Here is an 11,655-nt window from a genome sequence, read left to right as displayed (position 1 = left end):
AAAGAATGAAGAATGATGAACTTGAAGCTCCGTTAAAATCTTCCTGAGCATCACCGGGTAAGAAACATAGACGGAAAAGGAATGAAGAGGCCTCATATGAATAAAAGGATACTTGATTAAGAAATCTGAGTCCTTGACGAAAACAAGGGAGGGAGGGCGGGAAAACAAAGGCAACTTGGAGACGGATGAAACAAACACCGTTGAGAAGAACTAATACTTAATCTTGTGGTTGTTGAAATGATCGGATCCACTTGAAGAGAAACGCATTGGTTGAAAAGAATTGACATGACAATCTCGATTATCAAGAAGGATTAGTATTCACATGGAGATATGAGAACACCGCTTAGGGAAGGTATGGAATCAACACTTGACATTGAAGCAACTCGAATACCACAACTCAAAACAAAACAAAGGATTGGCTTGCAGAATAAGCCGGAACAAACATATGATAGAGATTTTGTCCGAAGTTTTCGTGGTGGGGCCTACACGGGCTCGATCGTACAGTACCATCATGTACAAGGCAGTGCACATGACATACGAAGCGTCCCCGAGTCGGCATAGCCAAGGACTCTTTAAGACACAACGAGACCACTGTAAAACCAACCGTGAATAGGCGGACCACTAGACGTCGAACCCCAATTTCATATCATACATCTGTCGGAAAGATATCCTAAGAGCTACTTGAATTCCCACTTATAAACTCCCGAAATTTTCCGGTTATGCAATCAGGTGTTGGGGATACAGGGGAAGCATAATATCTCACCCAAACTAGCAAATCCTACATCCAGCTGTATCCATCCTTCAACACATAACCAAGAAACCTTCGGAAATCGTCTACCTCAACCTTCGAAAAGCATCCGTTATACGAGTTATGGCAATACTCCCGAACTCCCGCCCCAGTACTGGGTGGCGTCGAGGTTATCTCACCAACAACTGCATAAAAGAGATTTTCGATGTCGGCGAAACTAACTCAGGTATTCCAGAACTGCAACGATAAAATTGTGATGACAACACCTCGGAGCTCAACTCCCCGGGACACTGCCACAACCCCTAAATGTCAGGAGGCACCAAGAACAATGTTCTCATCACAAAACCATCGGAACGATTCCAAGATACCCGCGTGATCCTAAAATTTTTTAGTGAAATTTGAGAAGAGAAGAGTCAAAACTCTACGTCAGGATGCCTTACCAGAGCGATGAGGAGACTGGGAAGTAAAAAGAATTCCTAAACTCTCCGATATATAATTCCTAAATGACTCAAAACATTTTTCTAGACACAACTCGGCCGCTAAAAACGATCAAGCAATGGGGGCTCCTAAGGTCGGGGAAGGCTCTAATTACCAACTTGTAACGCCCTCAATGGGGCTATATCTCCCACGTGTCGAAGCACGACTTAGAGGCATAACCGCATTGAAAGCAATGTCGCAAGTGAGGTAATCTTCGCAAACAACCCATGTAATACAATAGGGGAAAAGATACATAGTTGGCTTACAATCGCCACTTCACACAATACATGAATAAAGCATTACATCAACCAGATACAATCAAGGTCCGACTACGGAACCAAAATAAAAGAAGAACCCCAAATGCGACAAGGTCCCCAATCGACCCCAACTGGGCTCCACTATTGATCAACTGGAAACGGAACAACACAATGGACAAGATCTTCATCGAGCTCCTCCTGAGCTTGGTTGCGTCACCTGCACGGTTCATCGGCACCTGCAAACTGGTTTTGGAAGTATCTGTGAGCCACGGGGACTCAGCAATCTCGCACCCTCGCGATCAAGACTATTTAAGCTTATGGGTAAGGTAAAAGGTATGATGTGGAGCTGCAGCAAGCGACTAGCATATATGGTGGCTAACATACGCAAATGAGAGCGAGAAGAGAAGGCAAAGCACGATCGAGAAACTATGATCAAGAAGTGATCCTAGAACAACCTACGTCAAGCATAACTCCAACACCGTGTTCACTTCCCGGACTCCGCCGGAAAGAGACCATCACGGTTACACACGCGGTTGATTCATTTTAATTAAGTTAAAGTTCAAGTTATCTACAACCGGACATTAACAAATTCCCATCTGCCCATAACCGCGGGCACGGCTTTCGAAAGTTCAAATCCCTGCAGGGGAGCCCCAACTTAGCCCATGACAAGCTCTCACGGTCAACGAAGGAATAGACCTCCTCCCGAGACGTTTCGACAAGTTAAAACAAATCCAGCAACACCGCCCGAATGTGCCGACAAATCCCGATAGGAGCTGCACATATCTCTTTCTTAGGGCACACTCAGATGAGACTAGCTACGAGTAAAACCAACCCTCAAGTTCCCCCGAGGTGGCCCCGTAGGCAGCTCAGTTCGTACCAACACTCAGAGGAGCACCGGCCTAGAGGGGTTAAAATAAAGATGACCCTTGAGTCTACAGAACCCAAGGGAAGGTGGTAGGTTGTTAGTGCAAAATGGTAAAACCAAGGTTGGGCATTGCTGGAGGAGTTTTATTCAAGGCGAACTGTCAAGGGGTTCCCATTATTACCCAACCGCGTAAGGAATGCAAAATCCGGGAACATAACACCGATATGACGAAAACTAGGGCGGCAAGAGTGGAACAAAACACCAGGCATAAGACCGAGCCTTCCACCCATTACCAAGAATATAGATGCATTAATTAAACAAGATATATTGTGATATCCCAACAAGTAAACATGTTCCAAACAAGGAACAACATCTCCATGTTCCAACAAGGAACAAACTTCTATCTTCACCTACAACTAACAATGCTATAAGAGGGGCTGAGCAAAGCGGAAACATAGCCAAACAACGGTTTGCTAGGACAAGGTGGGTTAGAGGCTTGGTTCACAATATGGGAGGCATGATAAGCAAGTGGTAGGCATCGTAGCATAGGCATAGCAAAAGAGCGAGCATCTAGTAAAGCAAAGATAGTAGTGATTTCGAGGGTATGATCATCTTGCCTGAGATGCCGCAAGGAAGAAGAACGAGTCCATGAAGAAGACAAACTGACATAGACGAACGGATCCTCACACACACGGCGTTATCGGAACCAACCCGAAGAAGCAACACCGGAAAGAAGCAAACAACATAGTAAACAACCAACACATCAACATGGCATGATGCACAATCGAGTATGATGCATGTCCAGTTTAATGATACATGGCATGGCATGGCAAAGAGCAACAAACCACACTACAAATTAAGTGGAGCTCAATATGCAACGAGTTGCATATTGACGGAGCACCACATCAATTATTTAGTTCGATCTCGTTTATGTACTCAACAATATTAAATGTTGTTAAACATGGCAAGAGGGTGAAGCAAAATAAAACTACCTATCTAGTCAAGTTTAAATGAGGCCGGAAGCAACGAACAACAATTCCGGTAATCCCCATATGCATATATTAGGTTCGGTACTGTTCTGCCCTAAACCATATTTTATAGTTGTTAACCATGCAAAGCAATGTCACCATGTTGAACTAGGCAAAATTCTACCCCATTTACATATAAAGTTTATTATGTTTGGAGCTACGGTTAAATAGTTATGAATTAAAGCATTTTAACATGACATAGAGCAAAAATTAATCAAACAAAATTTTAAACATTTTAAACATGGGTGAAAGTTGCATATTATGAAACTACACAAAATTCTAAGCAAGTTTCATATATAACTTATTTTAATCCGATGCACGGTTTGTGAGATATTAAATGCATGAACTCTAGGGACTATTCTGCAAAACGGGTAGTACTAAGGAAATTAACTAAAACGTTCTGCGGAAAAAAATACAACTCGGGCCGAATCTAGCCGGGCCAACCGGAGCATAGGCGATGGGGGTCTCACCATGGGCCATAGCCCAGATCTGGAGAGGAGGAGGACCAATCGCTGGATCCACATGCGTTGGAGCTGGGCCAGGCCCAGATCGAGCTCAAAGAGGAGGCGCTGGGCCACGCGATTTGCGGCCACATGCAGAGGAGGAACAATACGGCGGCGACCGACGGATTCCGGTGAGGGGACGACGGCAGGCGGCGGGGATGGGCCCGGCTGACGACGGGAATGGGTGGATCCGGCCCCTGGGCCCCGGATCTGACCGGATGTGGGCAAGAACGGCGAGGGCGGCACAGATCCGGGCAAAGAAACGGCGGGGGTCGCGAGCTCCAGCGTACTCCATGCGGCGGCGCGACGAAACTCGAGGATCTGCGCGACACGGGGAGAGAGAGAGCTCTGTGAGAGAGAGATGAAGAAGGAGGGCAGGGGAGGGAGAGAGACAGGGCGCTCGGGGTCCTCAACTCCGGCGAGAGGTCAGGCGGTGGCGCAGGGAGCTCAGGATCGAGCTCTCCCGATCTAGCTCGAGCGAGGCGACGGGGCACAACGGTCGGGCTTGGGGCGGCCCACGATGGGCTCCCCGTGGGCCTGCAGGGCCGCGTGGTGGAGGGGAGACCCAAGGGCGACATGGCCTCATCTGGTTGGGCAGGGCGGCGACGCCGCCCACTGGGGTGGCGCCATGTGGCAACGGCAAGGTGGCGGCGCTAGAGGAGGCCAAGTGGCAGCGGCGGAGTAGATCTGACGGTGACAACTGGCGGGTGGAGGCTGGGCTGCGCGGAAAATGAGGAGGAGAGTGGAAGAAAGTCCAGATTTGGAAGGGGGTTCCCTTTTATAGCAAAAATGGCTAGGGTTGGGGTTGTAGGGGGTTTTCGGAGCGTTTCAGAGCCTCCGATCGCGATCTGACGGTCCAAAACGGAGGGGGTTTAGGTGGGCTGCAGGTGGGTTGTGAAAAGAGGTTGGGCTGAGATGAGAGGAGAGGAGTGCAGCCTGGCAACTGTTTCCGGAGACCGAAAACGTCCGACGTTAAACCGGCTATATTGCCGCTATAGTTATTCGTTGGGGCATCAAACGATCTCCGAATGCGATGGAACTTGACAGGCGGTCTATCTACAATATAATAAGACCACACGTCAACTCTCATCCCATTCTGAGAACATTTTCCGGCCACTTATAAAATACTATCTCGGACATGTCGTGGGCGCGTGCAAGTGTGTCTAGGCTCAGAACGGACAACGGAGAGAACTTGGAGAACCCGGACGAATGCAAGTTTTAAAACATGATGATGCAATGCACATGATGACATGATATGCAAAGCATGACACGCAAGCAAAGACAAGGCAAACAACAACGAATAACTGGAGGACACCTGGCACATTGCTCTCGGGGTGTTAGAGGTCGATACATGACGGCCCACAAAAAAATACAAACCGGCATGTCGTGGGCTGCGCATGTTAAAAAATAAAGCCTAGGCGGGGCAGCCCAAAACCCAACTGATACTTGCTGCCCTAGTGATAATAAATGATACCTACCAGCTCCCCAGCTTCGTTGTGAATTTATCTCCTATAGTAACTACGTTGAAGTACCTAAAAATGTAACTATGTTGACAAACCCGTGGGCCCCAATGTCAGTATAGCATTAGGAGGAAGTATTTTTTTGATGAGGCACTTGCTTGCGTACGGCCATAGACCTGGTGGGTCCCGACTGTCCGCCTCTCCACGTACAGTCCTCTCCAGATTCCTCTCATTTGTTCAGCATGTTCACAACGGCAGACAGCGGCACCACGATGAGAGCACAAAGGCGTAGGAGGAGATTGGACCACCTGAGGTAGTGCCCTATTTGTAACGAAAGTACTGAACTAGCCCAGTGGCCAAGTGACACTACCCGACAGGCGACAACTCTTCCGCCCGGGTTCGATTCCACCTGATGCTGGGAAAATATCTCCGTTTTTTTGCCTCTCCCATTATTGACATGTGGGTCCCCATTGTCATCTACGCACACCACGTACAACACTTGCCAAAACTTCTTCCCTCGTTTTCTCTGTTTTTCGAACACTCGACATTGTGTGGGCATTTTGAAAATAGCATACCTTTTTGACTATGCATCATATGAAGATATGATATGCATGAATGTTGATCAGCATGATGTTAACTGGCTGGTAGTTCCATTTTCGACCATGAATAAAACTTCCAACATGATGTTAACCCTGTTTGAAAAGGCCGAGTTAATATTAATGCTCTGCCTCTAAAAGTTGCAGTTTCTTATCTGAAACTAAAACTTGCAGTTTCTTCTCTGAGAATCACATTGTCTGCACTTTTATACTCATATGAAACTACATTTTTTAAAGTGCTAAAAATAGATATCTAGAATTCATAAAATACTTCATATGCTCAATACTGCAAATCTGGAATTCAAAAGACATTCATATCTGAAAGTACTCTCAAAATACACAACACAAAACACAATTCACAACCTGCAAATACTGACAACCCTAAACTCCTCTCCCTCTTCTCCACTGCAAAACCACCTCCTCCCCTCTCCATCATCTCCATTCCAAAACCACTGCCTAGCCTATCCCTCTTCTCCATTGCAAAACCACCTCCTCTCTCCTCGGACAAGCATCCCCTAACATAGACCATCCTGCCATTGAGACACTGACAGATGGGTCCCAACAAGCGCGGGGCCCGCCTGTCAACGACCGAAAGACAGGGAAACCTCTCCTCTCCATCATCTCCATTCCAAACACCGGCTTGCCTCTCCCTCTTCTCCATTGCAAAACCATCCCTCTCCTCTCTATCATCTCCATTCCAAATCCTCCGTCTCGCCTCTCCCTCTTCTCTATTGCAAGACCACCGTCTCTCCTCCCATCTTCCAAAGCTAGCACCGGACCACTCAGAAGGACATCTATAGAGAGGATGCAGCAACGAATCAGGCAGATCGCCGGCGGCGACCAGGAAAAGTTAGCCAGGTTGAAGGAGATCCTTACTTGGTTTGATAATGAGTGGGATATTTTGAGGACGGTGAGGGCCATGTGGCAATGTATGCGGAAGAGCGATACGACGGCAATGCGGGCGATGATGTACTCCTCGGCGGCAGTCTTGCCGCAGTCCTTCAAGTTCATCGAGTATCTCCTCTGGGCGATGGAGCAGATAGATTTGCTCGAGGCGGAAGTTGGGTGGAGGTGGTGGGCATACAGGTCGAAGGTCGAGCATCTAGAGGATAACGAATCGATCGAGTACGATGTGCCATTCGTGAGGCTGTAGAGCCAGCCAGAGCCACATGTGTATTCGTTCTACCACCGCAAGAGGAGGCCAGATGGCACGACGTCCCTTCCCCGCCGTTCTCCACGGTTCCCTCGACGCTCGCCTTGTTTCAACGGCGTCGGTAGGGTTTGAGGTAAGCTTCGCACTAACCTAATCTTCCATCTGCTCATGCTTACAATCAGTGTGACAACTAATAAAAATCATGCTTACAATCAGTCTCTGAGTACTACGCCAATCACCCTAAAATAGCTCTGGGCCTTTGGGTTAAAGTTATGATACAATGTTCAAATAAAGAAAAATAGATTGATGCTTCTTTCAGAAAAGAGTACTCCCTAGAAAACTGCCAATATAAGCTACTAGTATTTTTTTGAAGTCTAAGCTACTAGTATTTGGTTAGAGGATTTGCTGCCGAGAAAGATCCGTCCACAGTGAGCACCACACATCCCCACTGGTGGTGGTGGATGCCAATGCTTAGATGGAGCAGGGTTGGTGTCGGTAATTTTTACTTGGCACCTCGCCCTCTGCATATATGCCAGTTCAATTCGTACATTTCTGCAGTTCCACCAAAATGCAGCTGAATTACCCTGTTTGCACAGATAATGAAAAAGCGTGATTACATTATAGTGGCACTAGTTGATGAAACATACACTAATAAATAGAAGAAAATATTGCAATAGTATCATAGTATGCCATGCTGCAAGGGCGAGATGGGCCCTGCGACGCCTCATACTGGAAATCGACCCAAGTCTCCCCGATACACCTTCTTCCAGTGATGAACATCAGTGTACAGTGGTAGTACAAGGAGGGGCCTTGAGACATTCCAATCTCAATTTTTGTGCAGATCAACTAAAATTAAGCACCCCGGTTTGCAAAAACGCTTAAACATTAACAATGGGACTAGTTGATGAAACATATACTAACAAAGAGAAGCACTTTCTATATCTACATTGGAAATGAAATGATAGAGAGGACACTCGCTCTATTTTAACTGTATTATTACTTCATTTTATCAGTGGCACTAGGGTCTAGCAGGTGACAAACGAGGTGTACCGTGTGTCGCAAGGATGGAGGCGGGGGGTGCTTAGACTGGGATGCTGAAGCTGGCTCTATCTTCCCCCCTGATGTTTCTGTGGTAGCATTTGGGTTGTAATCCAAACTTGGTCGAGTTGGTGCTGTGTTCCCCAACCTGCCTAGCTTATGTGGTGAACTTGTCTCCTTCTAGTACTCAGTATGGTCTAGTAGTAGTTGCCTAACTGCCCGTTTACACTGAGATGTTGTCGGATAATGGTTCACTATGGTAGGTTTCTTTAATGAAATCGAAGGAAACCCCCTCTTTCGATATATAAAACATTGCCTCAAATTAATAGTGCCACTAGATTAAGGTGCAAAATAATAACATTACTGCTTTATCATGGCAGTGCCAAAATAGTAGCACAAGAGCAGACTCAACATGCAGGATCTTTGGCAAACGGTCAGACCAAAAATCCACATACCTCGTGATGGGAACCATATCTGCAGTCAACGCCATCATAGGAGGGATGACACCAGTCACCAACATGGATGATTCAATTCATGGAACCTTTTCGTGCAGTTCACCTAAAATGAAGCAATGTCCCATGAGCTAGTAGTTTCTTCTTCATTTTTTAAGAAAAGGGCTTCAGCCACCAGTTCCATTTCCATCAGAAAACGAAACCCACAGAGCTTCTTCTTAATTAGTTGCAATAAAATTGAGCAACATCAAGGTTGGTTGTGAAGCTCCTGGAATGTTCAACTATAATCTGGATATCATTTGTGTACTTTAACTAAGATCAAGCGTGAAATGTATGTCTCCGTTTGCATAAAAAAAGGTGGAAAGGAGGGTGACAAACAAGTGCTGAAACATACATCAAATGAAAAGAAGCATGTTCCTTATTTGAATGGCAATTCTACAAGGACAGTAGCAATTTCTAAAGCAGCAGCATTGCTAGATATTAGTGCGGGCATTAGGATTAACTATGACAACCGTTAAATACGACATTATTTTAATGGTGCCATTGCTTCATTTTACCAGCAACATTACATTAACAGCTGCTACAGAGTCGGTATTTGGGCACGGGAGAGTAGGTGGACCAAGACAATTGCATTTCTAACTAAAAGAAGCAACTTATCTTAATGGGAAATTTAGCAGGACATGAAAAAAAGTGCCATTGATTCATATTACTGGAGGCATTACATTGAAAACAACATTGGTTTAATGTGTCCTTTCTTTTAACAGTGTGACTGCTACATTTTACCAGTGGCATTACATAAGAGTGGCTCGGGGCAACAAACATCAGAACAGGATATCTGGTTTGGTCCCATTTTTTTCGTATAGCCACCTTATACTGTGTGAGGCTAGCAAATCTAGTGCTGGACTTACTCTGTTGACTTGTCCCCCAATCCCCATTTTCTTTCCCTTTTCAACCAATAGATCAGGTTTATATTGAGTTTGTACCGCGTTTCCCTTTATTTCTCTATTAGACCAGGAGACCAGTTGGATAGCCAGTCGCTGCTACTTTTCGCCCCATTATTTCCTCTTTTGACCAAGTCCTAGATTCAGGTAACATATCTTCCCCCACCCCACCCCCTTTCTTCCTTGTTTGAACCAAGTATTACTAGATTCAAGTGCATGAACTACTTTTCCCTCTTAACAGTCAAAATTTTGGTGGTTTCAAACAGCCGATCGGTCCTATCTACGAGGGGGCCTGGGAAATAGTAAAAGATACAAATGCAGCGACATCAGGAGATCGGGAAGTAGAGCAAGGCCGATTTCAAAGGAAGTTATACCTAAGGGTCACCGGGATGTTGCTAGGTGGGCGGCGGGAGGCCAGATCTGCCCACACTACGGCATCGAGGAAGAAGGGGTCAGAGGCCCTCCCTAGCCAGCGGTGCTTGGGAGAGAACGACAAGGCACACTGATCAGGACGCGCCGGAAGTGGGTAAGAGCCGTCACCGAGGACGACCGCGTGAACATTGCACCTTCTCACCTTCCCCGGCGGAGAGGATCCGGCTGGATCTGTGACCAGCGGTGAGCAGAGAGAGAGTGTGGCCACCGCTGTCGTGTTTAGATCTGGAGAGGACGCGATAGTGTGAAGAGATCAACACTAGCAAGCAAGCATGGAGGATCCTGCCTATATAGTGGAGTACTAGTTTTCTTTTGTCTACCGGAGCCGGCTTGACCTCGTCAATGACTATCGAGAAGTCTTCAGGCACGTGCCTTGGAGGCGCAGTTGTCGTCATTTTGATCTGAAGCACCGGATTATAACTTATAACACGAAAAATGCCACATGACAAGAAACCATAACCTCACTGCCCAAAGGAGACAACATGAATCCCGACGGACAAACTAGACGAGGATCAAAGCTCAAATTAAAGATAAACTCGTAGAAAAGGGGTCCATCGATAGATGTCCTAATTAACATAGCCGACTTGACCTAGATGGTAGCCGAGTAGTCTTCATGCATGTGCGCCCAATGACCAGCGCCTTGGAGGAACTCAGTTCTCGCTGTTTAACCCTCGCAGTGATCCGAAGCACATGACACCTAATATTGCGAGATGACAAGAAACCTTTTTTTAGATTTCTCATCGGAACTATAGCCCTGTACAACACAGCCTGCACGATATGTAGACGATAGCCAATCCAGGCATGTCTGCTAGAGTCTGGTCTCATGCATGGACGTACTGATCTTCCGTGTCATGCAGGGATCGTCCAGGCACCAACGTTTGTACAACACTTCTCTAGTACTATCGCTCATCTCTCTCTTCTATTAACTCACCCGACTTGCGGGGCTGGGGAGTGTGCCTATGGTCGGTTCTCGATTGCGGTCCCACATGTGTGTGCAAACACAATATGACGCGCATTCCATTCAGAGAGCGGCGTGCCAGACCGATCGACCATCTGGGGTGGATGCGAACGCGACGGGCGTGTTGTATACTCCGTACATGTGTACCGCCGTTTTCTTGAGGCTTTGCTCCATGGCGCAATCCATGGATACAAAATTAGTATATTGTACTATTTAAAAGTCGAGGGCGGGGCAGTTCCGCCTAGTAAGTTTAACAGAGACACGAGAAGATGAGGGACTAGGCTACTTCAAACATAGGGTTGTGTTATTTGACAGCAAGTTACTGCTGGACAGGTGGGCCCCCATGATTTGACTTGCCTTTTCATCATTTTAACTGCGGCGCTATGACCGGCGTGATTCTCCCGATTCCTGACCACCTCCATGGTATACAGGTGCCTCTCCCAATGCTCCACCATGTAGAGGCTGGCTCTTGCTTGAGAGCCCACTCCTCCACTTTTTCCTTGCCTCTTTCCTCGTACAGGTGCTAAGCCTGCCACATAGGCATAAAGTCTGATGTCGCAAGTTAAGTACTCCCTGCATCTAGGTGTGCAAGTCATTTTACGAAAACCAAATAATCCTAAAACACTTAGGCGCGATGCATACATTGTTTCTTGTTTCTTGACATATCAACCAATAAGAGATGTGTGGTGTGCATGCTTTTAATGACTTGAGACTACCATTTCATTGGAAGAGGTCACTCCTTGGCAA

Source organism: Triticum aestivum, chromosome 4A, assembly GCF_018294505.1.
Source record: "Triticum aestivum cultivar Chinese Spring chromosome 4A, IWGSC CS RefSeq v2.1, whole genome shotgun sequence".
Taxonomy (NCBI): Eukaryota; Viridiplantae; Streptophyta; class Magnoliopsida; order Poales; family Poaceae; genus Triticum; species Triticum aestivum.
Note: the sequence above shows the minus strand (reverse complement) of the source record.